Genomic DNA, 20,639 nt, shown 5'->3' with positions numbered 1-20,639 from the left:
AAGCAAAATTCTTTGGGGTTGTCAATAATGTGGAAAAATGTAAAGAGATTTCAAGTAACTAAAAAAGTTGAGAATTGTTGGTTGGGAACAAAGAGATGCGTGGGACCTAGAATAGTACATTTGGGGAGTAATCAGCATTTAGCTGGTGATTGAAATATGAATGTGGAGGAAATTGGCCAGAAAAAGTTTACAAAGGGAACAGAAATGACTCACAAGGAAATGATGAACTTTAGTTTCTTAACCTGTCCAAGTGTCCCTCATCTACAAAATGTGAATAGTGTTCTTTGCATTGTTGTAAATGGGTCAATGTTTGTAAAGCACTTGTTATGAAGAAGGTACATGATATTTACTTTCTATTTTTCTTTCTTTCTTTCTTTCTTTCTTTATTTATTTATTTATGTTTGAGAGAGGGAGAATGCACAAACACATGAGCAGGGGAGGGGCAGAGAGAGAGGGAGGGAGAGAGCATCCTAAGCAGGCTCTGCTCATGTCAACCCAATGCAGGGTTTGATTTCATGTGAGATCATGACCTGAGCCAAAATCAAGAGTCGGGCACTTCACCGACTGAGCCACCAGGTGCCCCTGAATCTTTTATCTTTCTTAATTTGAATATAGAATTAGTTTCTTAGACATTTCCAATTGAGCAGTCAAGCACTCCTAGTTTTCTTTATGCAGGAGCAAGTGTAGATGGGAAGCAAGCGGGGAGAGAAAGCTTGAGACAATGAAGGGAAAGGTAAGTGTAGCTTGTCATCTGCCCTTACTGTTTTCGTATGGTTCAAGCAGCCCCTGCCTTTGAGATGACTGACTTTATTACTTCTTTTAAATTGGGTTCAAATGTTCTAGCTATTTTTTCAGTGTGGCAGAAAGAACAGAAAGACATTGGTATCAGATGTGATTTGAATTCTGCTTGTGCTCCGTACTGGTTGTGTGACCATGAGAAGTTACTCCACTTTTTGGAGCCCTAGTTTCCTACTCTGTACAATGAGAAGCTTGATAGAGACCTTGGGAGTCCTACTGTACAAGGCCATGCAGGTGAAGTGCTATGTACCTTACACGTAATCGTTGCTTAGTAAGTGAAAACTATACTGCTGTTTGCTGAGACCCAAGCAGGAAAGGGCAAAGATCTCTAAAGCAAGAAACCCGACACTTCCAAGACTGAAGTGCAGCATTAGAACTGAGAGATGGAACTAAAGGGAAAATGAAAGTAGATTGTGAATACTGAAAAACAATTTTAGAAAAAAAAATTCATAGTTTGAAGGTTTTATTTTTCCACTGTGATTCAAACATCCGTTTTAATCCTTTCCAAAAGGAGAGACATGCGTACAAATCTGTATCATCTGTACCTATATCACATGTACCTATCTGTCCATCTACTCACCGAAGCGAGTACATGGACTGGCAGCCACTGAAATTCAGGGTGCGTTGGGCAGAGGGTAGGAAGAGTGGTTTCTATAGTTGGATGGACAGACAACTATGACAGAAGAGAGGTGGAGAAGTCCCCGCAAATTCAAAAGCTGAAAGCATCTGCAATGTTATTCATACGAACACCCACATTTTGCAACTGTGGTTGTGCTGTGGTCTGCCCGGCTCCATTTCCATGGAATCTCTATGTAGGTTATTCATTAAAGGCCAATTTATTTTCCTACAGTGCCATGAAAATGTTGGAGGCAGCACAGCACAGATAGAGACGGTTCAGGCTTTGGAACCAGGAAGAAGTTGGTTTGACTCTTAGCCCTGTGAATTTGGGCAAATTAATTAATGCAACCTGTAGTACTGAGTGCCTACCATGTCCCTGGCATTGTACTAATTTCTTATGACATGATAATGAGCAAAGGCATCTATAATCCCCACTCTTATGGACCTCACAGTATCAAGAGGGAGATAGACATTCTTTAAAAATGACACTAATGAATATATGATTATACTCTGAGATAAGTTCTAAACTGCATTATAAGTCACAGGGTGGAGGAAATGGCATCCAATCAGAAGGAGCGGCCTATGCAAAAGATCTTTGGCGGAAAAGAGCAGGGAAAATTAAAAGACTGAGAAAAATTCAGGGTAGCTGGAGTGAAGACAGCCCGAGGGGGGAATCAGAAGCTCCAGCTTCATTGTCTGTAAACTGAGAATAATAACACATAAGGTTATCTTATGGGTTAGTGAGAGCATGTGAGATGCCCAGCCAATGGTGGCTATTCATTAAATTGTGGCTACAATTACAATTACGTAATTGTTGCAGAGATGAAGAGTTTTTTTCAATTGTGTAACATTTGATCAACTTCTCTAACATTTCAGTTGTGCTCACCCTTTACGACCAACCTGGCAGATACACTCATCCCGGTGCCTGCAATGCCCAGAAGACTTACAGTTTGGGGAGAAGTGTGGTATTTTCTTTTGGTCTTGGACTATGTAGATGCCTGTCAATGAGAGAAGGAATGTCGGGTGACCATTTTTGAAAGGAAGGAAGGAAGAGGTCAAAGAAACCCAATGTTATAAATCTTTTTTTTTCTCCCTAGACTGTCTTGAAATGTAACATTCCATTCCCCTAATCTGTCATTTTTCTATCCCACAGGCAAAGGTCCCAACCCCCATTGTGTACCTGTAAGCAAAGATCTGAACAAGGAAGCTACTGCAGAAAAAGCTCTTTTAGCGGTATCAGAGAATTAAATTGAATTGCAGAATTAGGTAGCCTTGAGGATGCAGTATTATTTAGTTGTTTGTTTGTTTGTTTTTTACGTTTTCTATAATGAATTTTTGTAAGTCCTTTTTTAAAAGTTTATTTATTTCTTTTTGAGAGAGAGAGAAAGAGAGAGAGAGAAGAGAGGATCTCAAGCAGGCTCCATGCTGTCAACGCTCAAACCCATGAACAGTGAGATCACGACCTGAGCTAAAATCAAGAATCAGATGCTTAACCGACTGAGCCACCCAGGTTCCCTTAAGTTTTTATTTAAATTCCAGTGAGTTAACATACGGTGTAATATTAGTTTCAAGTGTACAATGTAGTGATTCTACACTTCCATGCAATACCCGGGGCTCATCACAAGTGCCCTCCTTAATCCTCATCACCTGTTTAACACCCTCCCCCCACCCCACCTCCCCTCTGGTAACCATCAGTTTGTATTCTGTAATTAAGAGTCTCTTTCCTGATTGGCCTCTCTCTCTCTCTTTTTTCCCCCTATGGCCATTTTTTGTTTGTTTCTTAAATTCCACATACAGGTGAAATCATATGGTATTTGTCTTTTTCTGACTGACTTATTTTGTTTAGCAGAATACTCGCTTGCTCCATCCACGTGATTGCAAATGGCAGGATTTTATTCTTTTGATGGTTGAGTAATATTCCATTCTATAAATATCCCACATCTTTATCCACTCATCAAAGGACACTTGAGCTGTTTCCATAATTTGGCTATGGTTGGTAATGCTGCTGTAAACACTGAGGTGCATGTATACCTTTAAATGAGTATTTTTGTGTTCTTTGGGCAAATGCCTAGTAGCTCAATTGCTGGATCATCGAGGAGAAATGGATAAATTCCTAGAAACAAGTAAACCACTGAAACTGAAACAGGAAGAAATAGAAAACTTGAACAGACTGATAACCAGCAAAGAAATTGAACCAGTGAAAACAACACAAAACGAAAACTCTCAGCCAACAAAAGTCCAGGACCAGATGGCTTCACAGGTAAATTCTACCAAACATTTAAAGAAGAGTTAGTACCTATTCTTCTCAAACTATTCCAAAGAACAGAAAAGGAAGGAAAACTTCCAAATTCATCCTATGAGGCCAGTATTACCCTGATACCAAAACCAGAAAAAGGCCCCACTAAAAAAGAGAACTACAAGCCAATATCTGTGATGAACATGGATGCAGATAGTCTCAATAAAATACTAGCAAACCTAATCCAACAATACATTAAAGAAAATCATTCACCACAATCAAGGGGGATTTATTCCTGGGTTGCAAAAGGTTCAATATTCACAAATCAATCAATGTGATAAACCACATTAATAAAATAAAGGATAAGAAGCATATGATTGTTTCAATAGATGCAGAAAAAGCATTTCACAAAGTACAACATTCATTCATGATGAAAACCCTCAATAGAGTAGTTTTAGAGGGACTACACCTCAACATAAGAAAGACTTTAAATGGAAAATCCACAGCTAATATCAGCCTCAATGGAGGGAAACTGAGAACTTTTCCTCTACAGTCAGAAACAAGAGAGTGATATCAACTCATACCACTGTTATTTAATATAGTACAATCCTCAGCAATCAGACAACAAAAGGAAATAAAAGGCATCCAAATCAGCAAGGAAGAAGTCAAACTCTCACGATCTGCAGATGCCATGATACTCTACATAGAAAACCTGAAAGACGTCACTCAGAAATTGCTAGAGGTGCAGGCCCCCAGGAAGAGAGCACCTGCAGTCCAGGAATGGTAGCACTAACAGCCTAGATCCAAATTCCTCTCCATTCCTGACGTCTCTGCAATCTTAGCCTCCCCATCCCTAGAAACGGAATACTGATGAAAATAGTAATAGCTGTTTCACAAAGTTGTTGTCAGGATAAAATGAGTAAACACAGTGAATGGGAAAAACCTTTAGGAGAGCTTTTGGCACAGAATAACTTTCCCCCCCAGTTTTATTGAGATATAGGTCACATGGAATGCTGTATATGCTTAAGGTGCACAATATAATGTTTACATACATTACATATGTATCACTTACATATATTGCGAAATAACTACCATATATAGTCAGCATCCATCATCTCTTATAGAAAACAATAAAAAGAGAAAGCAAAAAAGAAAAGATTTTTTTCTTGAGATAAGAACTCTTAGGATTTACTCTCTTGTTTTCAGATAGATAGATAGATCTATATCTCCCGAAGCAGTGTTAGCTATGGTCATCATGTTGTACGTTTATATCCCTAGTACCTATTTATTGTATAACTGGAGGTTATACCACCTTCCTTCTATTCCTCCAAACTCCCCCTATGCCTCACCTCTAATAACTGCTAATCTTATCCCAATTTCTGTGACTTTGGTTTTGTTTGTTTGTTTTTAGATTCTACATAGAAGTGAGATCACCTAGTATGTGTCTTTCTCTCTCTTTTTTCATTTAGCTTAACACCCTCAGAGTCCATCCACGTTATCGCAAATGGCAGAATCTCCTCGTTTGTATACATACTGCAACTTGTTTATGCGATCATCCATCTATGAGCTTAAGTTGTTTCCATATCTTGGCTATGGTAAATAATGTTAGCGATTAATTTGACGCCCAAAGTAGTTGTCAGTTTTTGCGCCTCCCCCTTCCAACATATACACACGTGTACTCATATACACATATAAATATAAAGATAAATACACACACGAGGTTTTGATAATCTTGATGTCAAGCTGTGTATAATCTTCTTAGGGTGCTTTATACAATTAAAAGAGCTTTGGCGTTAATGAGTGTTCAATACCGTAGCTATCAAAGGCAGTAGACAAGAGGAAGAATGTTTTAATCCCCACAGCATCTTTCTAGGGACTAGTGTTGCTTCATGATAGCCAGTGCATGAGGTAGCAAGGAGGGGGGAAGATTACTGTTTGAGTAGCTCTTCTTCCACTTCCTAATTTCATGTGTCAACATCAAGCACGTCAATCCTACTGGCTGCCCCATCCCCTGGCATCCGCCCCAGCAAAATTAAGGCCTGGGAAAAATCGAAAGAAGATAGAAGGCAGGGAAGGGAGTTAAGAAGCTTGTTCCACTTGCAGGCAGTTAAGCATCTTGCATCCAGACCAACGTCCTGCGACCAGGACTCAGGGTGTGTTTCTGGGCTTCAGTTGCACAAGAAGGGACTAACACATCAGCACCTCCTTTCCAAATTCCACATCAGCTGTCATCCGAAGCAGTGGACTGGCTTTTTTAGCCTCAGGCTCCTGTGGGTACAGATCCCTGGAACCTGAAACTTAGGGGCTCACATTTCCATTGCAGTTTTATAGCCAGAGGGTTCCCTGGTTCCTGTCCATCTCTCACTTTGAGTCTGGTTTTGTTGCCATTATTTTCTACAGTTGGGGAACTTGAAGCCACAGGAACCCATGATGTTGAACTCCTGATGTTGAAACTGCAGTTCCGGGCCACAAATCACCAGTTTCCCCTTTTACACGTGTTACTGTAGTTGACCCTTGAACAGGACAGGTTTGACATATGTGGGTCCAATTAGAGGCGGGGTTTTTTCAATAAATACAGTCCAGTACTATAAACATTTTTTTTCTGCCTTATGATTTTCTCAATGACATTTTCTTTCCTCCAGCTTATTGTAAGAATATAGGATATAATACATGTAGTTTACAAAATGTGTTAACTGACTGTTCATATTATTGGTATGGCTTCTAGTCAACAGTGGGCTATTGGTAGTTAAGTTCTGGGGGAGTCAAAAGTGATACAAGGATTTTCAAACATGCAGGGGTTGGTGTCTCTAACCCCCGCTTTGTTCAAAGGTCAACTGTATCTGACCTATTTATGGCCTGTTGCATTGCAAATTTGAACACATTTTCTTTGCTGTCACCAAAGAGTCACAATATTCCTGACTGTCTTTGCTCTAATCATTTGACTGAACCGAGAAACCGCTGTAAGAGGAGATGTGGACACTCCCAAGGGGGTGAAATGTGGCTCAACATGGGGTAAATGGTAAACCCCGTATTTCACGGCCATTTGTTCTCTAACTCAAGGGCGCCAGAACTCAGCCCCAACAACGTCCCTTCTAAGTAAGGGCTTCTAGATTTCCCCAGGCTTGGGGAAGACCCCTGGCTGCAACCATTTGAAGCCACACCCCTTTCATTGCCATTGCGTTTCTGCTGAGACCAAGGCTGATGCCCAAGCCTGAGTGTTTTATCCTGAGGCTTCCCAAAATGTCACGCCTGGAGGGGCCAAAGTGGTGAATACATCTAGGAGGAGAGGCTTCCTGCTCCTGTCTGCCCCCTGTCACTAGCCTAAATTCTACTGTTCAGGTCCAGGCCTCAGAGAATCCTCCCTCTGAAGGCTGCCTCTCTTTCTCTGCCTCACTTGCAAATCTCAGGAACAAAGGAGAGACTTCTGGTTTCTTGTCTGGAATGTAAGGAGCTTAGATGTCACCGTTCTGCTAACAACAAGTAAAAACCTGAACTGACCAAAAATTTTTAAATCCATAAGAGAGAGGGATTAGCGGGGCCAACTGCTCTCCGGAAAACAGGTAACCGTAGAGAATCACAACTCACCAGAAGAGAAACACAGGAGCAGAAAAGTCCAGGCAACCAGTGCCGGGGGTAAGAAAACCTGACCTGAAATTGCTGAATTGCTGGAGGCTCCTGTGGACAAGTCAGAGAGTTAAAAACTCCATGTGGGGCAAGGGGTGGGGGGCACGCCTGGGTGGTTCCGGCCGTCCATTGAATGTCCAACTTGGGCTCAAGTCATGATTTCACAGTCCATGAGTTTGAGCCCAGCGTCAGGTAGTGCAGAGCCTGCTTTGCATCTTCTGTCCCCCCTCTCTCTCTGCCCCTCCCCCCAAAAAATAAATAAACATTAAAGAAACTCCAGGGGGATCCATTATTGGTGGTGGAGGGGTCACTTATGTGAGTTTAACCTCACAAAATTTTTAAGACTATGATTAATGTGAGGACCTGGTAGAGCTCTTGGAGGTAAAACTCATATAACTAATATGCCGAGTAGGCAACATTGCAAGAGCAGAAGGGCCGTGTAAGCAGAGAGGTGGGAATTGTAAGAAAGAATAAAAAAGAAACGCTGGGGATCCAACACACTGTAAGAGAAATGAAGAAAGCCTTGGATGGGCTCGTAGGTAAACTGTACATGACTGAGGAAGAAACTCTGAGCTTGCGGATGGGTCAGTAGAAACATCCCAAACGGAAAAACAAAGAGAAAAAAAAAAAGGCTGAAAAAGACAGAATGGGATATCTAAGAACGGTGGGGCAAGTATGCATAATGCGAATACCCCAAGAAGAAGAAAGGGACAGAAAATCAGGAGCTATATTTGAAGCAAGAATGATTGAAAATTTCCCCCAAATTAATGTCAGACACCAAAACACACAGCCAGGAAGCTCAGAGAACACCAAGCAGGATAAATGCCAAAATTAGTATTTAAATTGCAGAAAATGACTAAAACTATTAAATGAAGCCAAAGGAAAAAACCTCTTACCTATAGAAGGGCAAAGAGAAGAATTACATCCAACTTCTCCTTGGAGCCCCAAAACATAAGAGAGTGGGGAGAGGTATTTAAAATGTCCTGAAAAATGAAGGGCACATGGGGCACCTGGGTGGCTCAGTCGGTTAAGCACCTGACTTTGGCTCAGGTCCTGATCTCACTGCTCATGGTTTCAAGCCCCGCGTCGGGCTCTGTGCTGAAAGCTCAGAGCCTAGAGACTACTTCCAGTTCCGTGTCTCCCTCTCTCTCTGCCCCTCTGCCACTCATGCTCTGTCTCTTTCTCTCAAAAATAAACATTAAAAAAAAAAATGAAGGGCACCTGGATAGTTCAGCTGAAAAAGCATCCAACTCTTGATTTTGGCTCAGGTTTGTGATCTTGTGGTTTGTGGGTCCAAGCCCTGCATTGGGCTCCATGCTGGCAGTGTGGAGCCTGCTTGGGATTCTCTCTCTCTCTCTCTCTCTCTGTTTCAAGCTAAATAAACAAATTTTAAAAAGACGTCCTGAAGAGTGAAGTCTTTGTCTCTTTTCCTGTATTTCCTCAAATTCTTCTCTCCCAGTACAACCCCCATTAAGTTAACTGTGGCTCTGTCTCCCAGTTCAGTAGATAAATTGAGACTACCTTGTGATTGAGCCACTGAGTCAATCACAATCAAATATATATACATTGGGAGTGTCCCAATGCACTGTGACAAGTGTCCGTCACAGAGCAGCATGTAGGAAGACAGACCCTGTGCTCCCATGGGACTTACACTCTAGTAAGTTCAAATGGAAGTTGAAGGGTATAAAAGTAACCAACCAATGCGTTGAACCTATAGTAGTCTGATTTTTTTCAGTAATTTCATAGTTTTCAATTTCAAAATTTTCATAATAAATTTTTAATGTAGAGTAGAAAGAATTTACAACAAATACCTAAATATTCACCACATAAATTCTGCAATTAACACTTTATTATACTTGTTTTTAAAATTGTATATCAATGTATCCATCCATCCATTCTTTATGGTCATATTTTTAAGAACATATTTCCAAGTAAATTATAGAAATCAGTTTGTTTTACTCCTAAACTTTGTATGCATATCATTTTTATTAGCTAGAGTTCAATACTTGCATATGAACAAATATTGCTTCTTTTTGAGATGTAACTTACATACAGTGAAATGAGCATATCTTAAATATTCCATTGGATGAGTTTTGATGAATGCATATACCCATGCGACCCAATCCTTTATCAAGAAACAGAAGTTACCGTCATATCAGAAAGTTCTCTCATTTGCCTTCCCAGTTGATTCCTGCAGAGGTAACCCTTCAGAGGCAACTGCTGTTCTGATTTTTTCCCATACAGATTAGTTTTGCCTATTCCATGTGGATGGAATCACACAGTGTGTAGTTTTCGTGTCTAACTTCTTTTACCTATTATCATTTCTGTAAGTTTCATTCAGGTAGTTGCCGTTTTCAGAAGCATGTTCCTTTTCATGACTGAGTGATATTACAGTATATATACTGTTGTATATCCAGGTTGTTTATCCATTCCCCTACTACTGGACACCTGAACTATTTCCACTTTTAAACAATTATGAATAGAGTGGCTCTGAACAACCTTGTATAAGTTATAAGCTGGTTTTATAAAACTGTTCTTTTCTTCTCATGACAACTGTTGTCTACATATATGGCTGACTTCTAACGTTATATCTCTAGCCTAAATCTGCCCCTCCACTACAGACTTTTTTTTTAATTTAAATTTTAGTTAGTTAACATAAAGTGCAATATTGGTTTCAGGATTAGAATTCAGCGTTTCGTCACTTACATACAATACCCAGTCCTCATCACCGCAAGTGCCCTCCTTAGTACCCATCAGCCATCTAGCCCATCTCCTACCCATCTCCCTCTGTCAACCCATAGTTTGTTCTCTATCATTAATAATCTTTTGTGGTTTGTTTCCCTCTTTTCTCTTTCCCCCCCTTCCCATATGATCATCTGTTTTGTTTCTTAAATTCCACATATGAATGAAATCATATGGTATTTGTCTTTCTTTGACTTACATTGCTTAGCATAATACATTCTAGCTCCATCCACGTCATTGCAAATGGCAAGGTTTCATTCTTTTTGAAAGCTGATGAATATTCCATCGTGTATATATACCACATCTTCTTTCCAAACGCCAACTCAACGTCTCCACTTGGATTTTCAATGGGCATCTCAAATCTAATGTCTGGAAGCCAACTCCTGCTCGGCACCCACCCCAACTGCAATTTCTCAATCTTCAGTAAATGAAAAATCTATCCTTCCAATTATTCAAACCATAAAATACAGACATAGCCCCAACGTCTCTCTTCCATCATCCAGGCAATGGGCAAGTCCTATTTGTTCTATCTCCAGAATATATATAGAAAGTTCCAACTATTAGCACCTCTTCTTATCATCTGGTCGGAGGCATTATTGTCTCACTCATGAATTTTGGAAAACCTAATAATTGTTCTCTTGCTTTCATTCTGCTTCTCCCACATAGCCTATTCTTAGCACCATAGCCAAAGTGGTCCTCATAGAGCACGTATTTTAGATCATACCATTCATGCTGTTTTAAAAAGCTCAACCGACTCCTTATTTCACTCAGAGTAAAAGTCCTGCAAATGTCTCTCAAGGCTCTGTGCAGTCTGGCTCTCCATGACACAACTGGCCATTTTCCTGTCCTCTCCACACTGCTCAGGTTTTTTGTTTTTTGTTTAGTGACATTGGCCTCCTGGTGGTCCCTCAGTGTATTTGCAATCACTGTTCCCTCTACCTGACCTATCTTTCCCCAGAGGAGACACAGCGTGCTGAATAGTCACCATCCTAGAGATTCCTTCTTTAACCACTTAAAATTGCAACCCCACCCCCACCCAGCACCACCTGTCTCCCTTCCCTGCATTATTTTTTCTACAGCACTTACTGATTTTCATTTTTCTGTTTGTGTATTGTTAATCTTCTTTCACTTGAATATAATCCTCATGAGGACAGGGATTTTCATCTCTTTTGTTCACTGCTGTAATCTTAGTGGTTCTAATTGTGCCTGGAACACAGTAGACACTAACAAATATTTGTTGGCAGATTAAAATTGACACATGAATGAATATGCTGATAATTATATTTACTTTAAATTTTTTTTAACGTTTATTCATTTTTGAGAGACAGAGCAGGAGTGGGGAAGGGGCAGAAAGAGAGAGGGAAACACAGAATCAGAAGCAGGCTCCAGGATCTGAGCTGTCAGCACAGAGCCCGACACGGGACTCGAACCCATGAACTGTGAGACCATGACCTGAGCCGAAGTCGGACGCTCAACCGACTGAGCCACCCAGGCACCCCAATATATTTACTTTAGACTACATTATTAGGTAAAAGACATGGTGCCAAATTTTAATAAGTCCTTATAGTATTGGGCCCTCTATTAAAGAAGGGAGTGTCCTTCTGGTGATGGTGGATTATTTTGCAGTTTACCAAACATATACTGAAGCCCTTCTTGAGGCCTTAAGACATAAAGTTGAGTAGTATTCCCATCTATAAACTTGAACATCTCAGGAGAATACTATATTTTGGGGGAAACTTTTAGCCTAATAGGCAATATGCTCCAATAGAGAATTTTAAAAGGACTATTTCCCTTGAGTCTTGCGGAGCCCTTTTCTTCTTGTTTAGTTGCATGGAAGCCATTGACAAAATATATTCCTTTCTTCTGCCTCAAAGTGGCATCAGTCTAAATGAGCATTTATGTGTATACAGGTGTTTTTAATAATTATGTCAGGGTCTGGGCAGTTTTCCAGGAAGGAAAATCTTTTTTACTAAAGAGCTGTTTGGTTCACGAAGGAGAGGTCCAACCTTGCAGCACTGTCCACCCAAAAGCCATGGGCCATCGGGAATCAGGACAGTGACTCAAGTTGTTCAGGTTCTGCTGTCCCTGGAGCACTGCAGAGAGGCAGTGCATTGGCTGTCAAACTTCAGTGCGCTTCAGAATCACCCAAGGACTTGTCAGAACACAGACTACGAGACCCCAGTCCCCGGGCTTCTGACTCAGTCCTTGGTGAAACCTGAGAACTTGCATTTTTTAGCAAGTTCCTGGCTGGCTCAGGGATCAGACTTTGAAATACAGATTTGATGTCTGTTTGCTGCTCCTCTTTTCCCCAGCTGGATTTGTCTGCTGTGCCCAGATCCAGGCTCCCTTGCTTCACATCCAGGGATGCTGCCGGTGGCTGAGGCACTGGAAGCGGCGGATGGAAATAAGCTCAGTCTCATTCTTCCTGCTGAGCTTTGCTTCTGTGACTATGAGAACTGACATCTCCCGCCCCTGGCAAATGGTGATGACTCCACAGACGCACCGGTACCGAAGAATTGATTTAGTTTCTTCATTAGTCCCTCAGATGAAGAAAGGGAGAAAACCAAGACCAGCAGGAGATTAAGCCACTGGTTGTGAAACTTTAATACACACATAAGACGCTTATTCAAAACTCAGCTTAGGGGCGCCTGGGTGGCTCAGTCGGTTGAGCTTCCACTTTGGCTCAGGTCATGACCTCGCGGTCTGTGAGTTCCAGGCCCCCCCCCCCCCCCCCGGGGGGCTCTGTGCTGACAGGTGAGCACCTGGAGCCTGCTTCGGATTCTGTGTCTCCCTCTCTCTCTGCCCCTCCACCACTCATGGTCTGTCTGTCTGTCTGTCTGTCTCTCTCTCTCTCTCTGTCAAAAATAAAAATAAACATTGGGGCGCCTGGGTGGCGCAGTCGGTTAAGCGTCCGACTTCAGCCAGGTCACGATCTCACCGTCCGTGAGTTCGAGCCCTGCGTCAGGCTCTGGGCTGACTGCTCGGAGCCTGGAGCCTGTTTCGGATTCTGTGTCTCCCTCTCTCTCTGCCCCTCCCCCTTTCATGCTCTGTCTCTCTCTGTCCCAAAAATAAATAAAAAATGTTGAAAAAAAATTAATAAAAAAATAAATAAAAATAAAAATAAACGTTAAAAAAATGTTTAAAAAATGCAGATTCTCCGCTAATGCCACCATCACCTCACAGGGGTGCTGGTGTATGAGGTCTAAGGTAGCTTAAGAAACACTTGGGGTGCCTGGGTGGCTCAGTCAGTGGAGCATCTGACTTCAGCTCAGGTCATGATCTCACAGTCCGTGAGTTCGAGCCCTGTGTTGGGCTCTCTGCTGTCAGCACAGAGCTCCCTTCAGATCTTCTATCCTCTCTCTGCCCCTCTCCCCCTCACATGTGTTCTCTCTCTCTCTCAAAAACAAAAAATAAACCTTTTTTTTTTTTAAAAAAGTAATAACATTTAAACTAACACCCAGATGATTCAATTATAGGTAATCAGGGGACCCACTTCCAGAAATATTTAATTAAATAGTCTTCCCAAGCTCACCCAATAATAGCATACATGCAATAGAATCATGTCTCGTTCACCGAACTATGTTCTTGAACGTCTACTCTGTGTAAGCAAAGTTCTAGGCCATGGTTCACAAGATTGATTGAATCACCCATGCACTTTCAAGTATAACGTGATGTCTCTTCCTATCTTCCTCAATGAGTCTGATAAAGAATTCTGGAGATGAATTATGCTTTTTCTGTGCTTCGATTTCAGCCACTGATATTAACGAAAATGACAATCATGGGCATCAAGGATAGGCATCAACTTAAAAAGATAATAGCAAATAGCGTTTTCTCTAAGGCAATCCAATTAAATACCGTTAGAAACCCATACCATACGATACAATGTAACTTAATGCAATTCAGTATAATACAGTATAGTACAATACAGAAAAAACAACAACAACAACAACAATGCAATGCAATACAGTGAAATGTCTCACTGCCCCTGCAGTGCAGTGAGGTTAGCGAGAACCTCATCTTAGGTCTTGGGCTGCGGTGCCCTCTAGTGGCAGAAACTGAAATGCCTTTTTTTTTTTTTTTTTTTTTTTTTTGGTGGCAGCCACAGCCGCATTTTCCATTGTATAACCTTCAACAAACATCCTGTTAGGAAAGGAGCTGGATTCCGGCTGCTTTATTCTACAGCAGAGGTCATGGATTCAGAGACTTACCTGAGCTGCCACCGGAGCTGGTTAAAAAGTAACTAATCGTGCTATCCATACAACAGATTGTTTTCCATACATTCTGTTGATTTGTGATGAATAGTAACTAGCCTTTTCGCCCCAGTCTGCAGACAGGAGACTGGAGTGGCAAATACAAGAGTGTGAGAAACCCTCAGAAGGATTAACATAATAGAAATATAAAAATGAAATATGTAATAGAATTTAACAGGTATAGAAAAGTCTGTATTCTCGAACATAAAGTCACCTTTTCTCCATGGTTGGACAGGCACTGCCGGTGCTTAGAGATAGCAAGGAGAAGTCAATGATTAAAATTCCTTATTTCACAAAATGTTCACGCATAATTACAGTTCATTCAATTCATAGTTATTGAGCAACCGCCATGTTTTAGGCTCAACTGAAACACACACACACACACACACACACACTAAGCCATTTCATCTGCATAGTAAGCCCCCTTTCCTCCCAACCACATTTGCTGAGAATGATGGTACCTTTCTTGGTGCCAAACACTGTGTTAAGTACTAGTGGAGCTCATAGTCATGGGCTGATTCGTTCATCTCCTTTGAGGGAAGTGTGTCCTCTGATTGGACATGAAATTATGTGGGATACCATACCAGTGGCTCAACGCTCAGGGGATCCACTTGGGTGACTCTTGGCACTCTTTTGCCCAGTTTTGATGGTCAATAGACAAGTTTAGCAATCCTGGCTTGAGAAGGCCACAGTGATCAGGACTTTAGGCTCTTCAAGGACGAGTTTCTGGATCATGGCACCAGGAAGACTCAAAGTCAAGCTGAAGAGAAAGGTAATCTACAAGGGATAATGGAGAAGGGAGACAATATCAGTCAATCCCAAGACCATTTGCAGTTCAGGGAATGTAGTTCTTCCCACTCAATTTCTTCTCCCACATTTCTTCCAGGAAGAGAGACCCCTAAGATCCTGGAAGAGCTGCTTCCTGTAAGTACGTGAAGAAGTCGATCCCGGCAGTGCTGAGGGTCAACCGCAGTAGACATGAGCTATGCCCACAGATTCTCCTGCATTGCCCCAGTTACTGAGGTACTATGAGCAGATGGCCTGTATCTCAGATCCTTCAGCGTTTGCCTCAGCTGTGGAGTCACCCCGCCAAGGTCAGACCTTTCTGGACCCTTCCATTGGAACCACTGGTTCCAGAACCAATGAATGATATGGTGGAGGTATAAAGACTCATTTGACTCAAAGCAGGATTACTCTGATGGACCATTGCAGCTCTAGTAATGATTGTTTAAGTTATGACTTAATAGACTAAAAGATTGAAATGCAAATTTACTTAAAGCTTCTGTTGTTGTTTGAAATTAGGATGCAATTAAATTTAAAAAAAAAACTTGATGATAGCATCTTAAGTATGTAATTTTTCTTTTTTAAAATATGTTTCCCTACGGCCCATGCTTTGTAAACATCTCCACACACCGCATGGGCTATATGGGAACATGTATTTTGACACATGCTACAGCAATCTCCACGATCCTTTTGAAAAGCAATTAGGCCACAGGTGTCATGGGGGGGTATAAACATATACATGGGCTTTGAGTTAGCAATACTGATCATGAAGCTTTATTCTATGTAGATATTCTTTAGAAAGAGAAAAATAACATCTTTCTTGGGTATTTGTGGACTATTAAAAATTCTGCCCAGTTTTTCTTGGCATAAAATAATAATTCAGCTAATTTTGAAATTTTATGTTGACCCAGTCTAAAAAATGTATCTAAACTTGAATGGTGAAGAGGAGAAATTTTACCAACTTGCTCTAATGAAAGTTGCTAGGTTGATAAAACAATTCCCTACTCACCTGCACGATAACTTTACAAATCTTTGGTCAGTCCCTTTGGATCTGTTTCTTTGTTTCTTGGGAAGATTTGCTTTATGTGATTAGATACTGGAAAACGTGTCTGGTTTTGAGAAAGAGAAAAGCTGCCCCTCACATCAGGGGCCAGTGCTGGCCTGGCACTCCCAATGAGACCGCAGTGTTCTCCTTTTGAAATAAAGGATTTCACAGAGCACCGACATCAGAGAAGCCACTCTGTGACCATGGTGGACGGAGACACAAACGAGAGCATTCCGTAACCACGTGTGTACACAGACAAAATCACAAACGTGACTCAAGCCCCCCAAATGGTCCAACATCCCCCTATTCTGGCTACTCAGAGTGTTTGCTGCTTGGTTACAGTCTCAGGTGCTCCAGACTTCCCCAAGCTGGATAAGCTTTATTTACAGACCCAGTCAGAGGATTGCCCCCTTCCTGACAACATGCAACCCAGAACAAAGCTCTGCTTCCCAGCCCTTTCCCCAAATGTCCTAACACGAGTGCCAATTCTAACAGAAGTTTTCCCAAATGTCATTTTAGTGAGACACCCCTCCCCATGGTGCACTTTCTCTCTCAAAGAGCAACACATACCGCTTTGCTCAACTACAGTGATGTTCTGCTGGGTTGGGGACAGGACAACTTCTTTACTTCACCTGTGAGTAATTTCAACTTAAACATTGGCTAGAATTGATCAATTGATCTTAAATGAAAAGATCAATTGATCTTAAATGAAAAGATCAATTGATCTTAAATCAAAAGATCAATTGATCTTAATCTAGACTTCCAGGTTAACTTCTCTAATTTACATAGTGTTTTCCTTCCTGATTTCCTCAACCTTCGGTACGCTTTTCTCCAGACAAGTAATAGGTCAACAACAATTCTGTTAAATGTTTGGCATTCTTCCTCCTCCCCCAATATTTGCATATATGCATGTAGGTGTATATATATAAATGCATAGCTATTTATATTTACATATTTCTCTCTTGACACAGTTTTACTGAGAGAGAACAATCCAGTTTGTGTTTGGCTAGGTGTACTTCTTGTCATTTCCTTGTACGTCACTTTGAAACTTTGAGGTTTCCTACTAACTTGAGCAGAGCGGATCCAGCCACCTGTGGGTAGGTAGAAAGATGCCAGCAGGAAACAGGCAGAGAGGTAAATAGGATGTAGGTTGGAGAGGGGTCTCTTTTAATGGCAGGTGCTCTGGTACGGTATTAGATGCAATAGGAGGAAGTTAAATTTTGCAGCTGTCAGTAAGTAAGGTCAGTGGAGATACTGAGTCATGCTCCATACATCTAATTCTTTGGATTCCTAAGGAAAACTTCACGGCGGAAATAGTTTTAAATGCAACGAGAAACAAGCGGTTGGGTCATATTTTATTTCTCAACATCATTTCCTGTTCTTAGAAGGAAACGTACCTATGACTGATAACATTTCCTCCAAATTCTCAGAAAATGAGGCTTGTTTTCCTTGAGTTTGACATAAATTGTATTTCACACTGTTACACAAGTTGGTGAATGGTAATATGGTTGGCTCAGTGTGAATGTCTTTATTTTTATGAACCGATCATGATGAATTTCAAATTACACAATCTACATGAGCTACCTGACAATAATCTTATCACTGCTTTGGTCTGGAGACAATTCTAGATCTTTTTGTTTTTTAATCTTCAAGAAGATATCTACAATGAAGCCCTTACTAAAATATAGCATGTAGAAAGTAAATCCTTCTTCTAAAGTTATTTCAGGCACCAAACTGTACAGTATCGGTATCTACATGTCAGTTAAGAACTTTCAGTTGCAAAACATCTGAGTAAATGAGACTTAATAATGTGGATTTATTAGCTCATGTAACCGAAAACAAAGGAGGATCCAGCATCAGACATGTTTTAGGCAAGATCTTGGTTCTCTCTCTTCATTCTGGCTTTATCCTTAGCCACCATGTGACCCCACAGTCACAAAGATGGCTACCCGCAGCAACTGCTTCCTTGTCCATTTCCAGGGAAGAAGGTAGCACTTCTCACAATATCACATGATGTGTCCAGTTCTTCATTCAGGTTGAACCAAGGCACATTGATCATTGTTGCAAGGGGTATGAGACTATGCCGACTGACCATCACTTGGGGTTGGAAGTGAGTAGTCCGTTTTAACATTGTGGTTAATGCATGAATATTGCATGGTTACCACAGGTATTTCCTTAAAGGAAATCAGAGATCTGTTGGGCAGGGGAAAGAGACTAGATGCTGGTCTGGTCTATCTAGGTAGGACTTTCCATTTTAAACCTTATCCCTACAGGAAATGATATCTCCTTTTACCTATAGGTGGCAGTGTTGGGCTAAAAAACACGGGCTCTGGACTTGGGTTGCAGCCCTTCATTTCTTAGGTCCACCAGTTATAAGCAGTATGGTTTTATACAAGTCACTTAACCTGTACACGCCTCAGCATCTTCATTTGCAAAATGAAATTAACAGAATCCTTCTTGCAGAGCTGATATGAGAATTCAATGGAATGATGCACAGACAGTACTTAGCATAGGGCTTATTTTCTAAATACAGGGGACAATATATTTACATGTAAAATAGTTATTTGATGGACTCCTTATGGCATTGTTTTTATCTGCTTAGGCATCTGCGCGCTGCTCACGACATTTTGGAAAATTCTCTACCCATCCCAGGTCATTTTTGTCGGTTAATAAATTCACTTGAGGCAGACTCAGTTCTTGGACCCTGAAACTAAAGAGTGCTCTGATCCTGAAGAAGTGACGCATTGAGGTACATTGTGGCATGAACGTTTAAAAAGAAGCCCCACCACGTGTTCCTGTGGGGACATTCCTTCGCAGGCTAAGTTATCATTCTTACACAGTTGAGAGCTGGGTACCAGTATCATTTTCCTGGTCCTGTATCGTTTCTTATAGGGAAAATTGCCCCATTGAGGCCCATACAGAGAAATAATGTTTTGATTATTCCTTCCTTACTTCCTTATGCTCAAGTAATTAGAAAGTTGAATATACTCACATGGCAATAACGAAGTGATTTTCTTTTGGTCTGTAACGCTTTCATTTCGTTTGAATCGAGGCTAGAGGTGGGGTGGGGGCAGTGGACAGCAAGGAGAAAGGAGGTGAAGTAACCCTGATTACTTGTTTTCAGGCTCACCCAGTTGAGTGATAAAATCAGAGCTTGGACTGCACTCCTTTGGGAAATGTATGTAAACTCTGTAGTGTATGAAGAAGGTGAATTAGGAGTGATTGCATCAAATAACTCTTTGCTTTTTCGAAGTGATTTATCTTGTATATTTTCAGAAGTGATAAACTTGGTGAATTCGAAATATGATTTATGTTCATACAAAAGCAATTAGATCAAGGGAAAGAACATCACCTCTGGAGACAGAAGGACCTGTCCTCAAATCCTGCCAGCACCGTTCATCAGCTGTGCGACCTTGGAAAATGCCTTAATATCTCTGAGCCTCAGTTTCCAAAACTGTGAAAGAGGGACAATAGTATATTCTTTGTAGAGTTTATGGGATTATCAGAGGAATAGACATAGCTGTCTAGCACAGGGTGCAATAGATATGAAGAGCACAAAAATTATTCTTCTTTATAAAGATATAAATATCTTCCACATGATATCATGTGGAATATCTTCCACAATATATCTTTATAAAGATATATTGAACATGTACAGCTGTAAGGAAAGATCTACTACATGATGTAAATCACGCCTGCGCTCAGAGTTCCCTGATTTCTTGTTGATGTCCTACATCTAATCACAAAGCTTTCTCCTGTCACAGGATCCCATGGCTGCAGGTCTAAAACTGAGAAACCTACATACTCCTTAGTGTCACTGAGGGGAACAAATAAGCTGGAATGGCCGCCATCAGCTCACCAAATCAGTCGTTCTCAGCCTTGGCTGCACATGGAAATCACTGGAAAACTTTAAAGAACTTCAGTGTACCGACTGGACCCTAGCACAACTAAATTAGAAGTTCTGAGGGTTGACCTAGCGGCAGTATTTTTTTAAAGCTCTGCAGAAAATTCAAAGTGCAGCCAAGGTGGAGAATCATTGCTCTAAGCCATTGCTTTTCAAACTGTAAACTGCATACAAATCACTGGGTGTCTTATTAACTCACGGGTTCTGATCCTGTAGGTCTGGGCATGCTCAGTTCCGACATGCTCTTAGGCATTGCCAATGGTACTTATTCCAGGACCCCACTTGGGGTAGCAAGGCTCTGAGATGCTTATTTCTCTCTCTCTTCCTGCCACTGTCCAGTTCTGGAGAAGAAAAAAAAAAGCCTTTTGTAAAAGATACATTCTGTTTCCCAGAAATTGCTTCTTTTTCCCATTCAGTTTTGTTGAAATATAATTGACATAGAGTGCTATGTAAATTTAAGATGTTCAGCATAGTGACTTGACCTACATCTATTACAAAGGGATTACCGCAATGTTTAGCTAACGTAACAGCACCTCATATAATTATAATTTCTTTTTCCTTGTGAGGAGAGCTTGCATGATTTGCTTTGTCAGCACTTTTTTTAAGTTTGTTTGTTTGTTTGTTTATTGATAGTGATCT

The 20,639-nt window shown here is 41.0% G+C and overlaps 1 long non-coding RNA gene across 1 annotated transcript; it reads left to right on the top strand.

Moving 5' to 3' along the window:
* The first annotated feature begins 464 nt into the window (after positions 1-464).
* Positions 465-6,285, top strand: LOC147581933 (uncharacterized). The gene is made up of 3 exons (XR_015249792.1): positions 465-1,032; positions 2,293-3,676; positions 6,053-6,285. It is a non-coding gene; the product is annotated as an uncharacterized LOC147581933 (long non-coding RNA).
* Positions 6,286-20,639: the final 14,354 nt, after the last annotated feature.

The sequence above is a fragment of the Puma concolor genome, chromosome B1 (assembly GCF_028749965.1).
Source record: "Puma concolor isolate L17-30 chromosome B1, mPumCon1.1.hap2, whole genome shotgun sequence".
In the NCBI taxonomy this organism is placed as follows: Eukaryota; Metazoa; Chordata; class Mammalia; order Carnivora; family Felidae; genus Puma; species Puma concolor.
The sequence above is the reverse complement of the archived record's forward strand: the minus strand, read 5'-3'. Positions and strand labels throughout refer to the sequence as shown.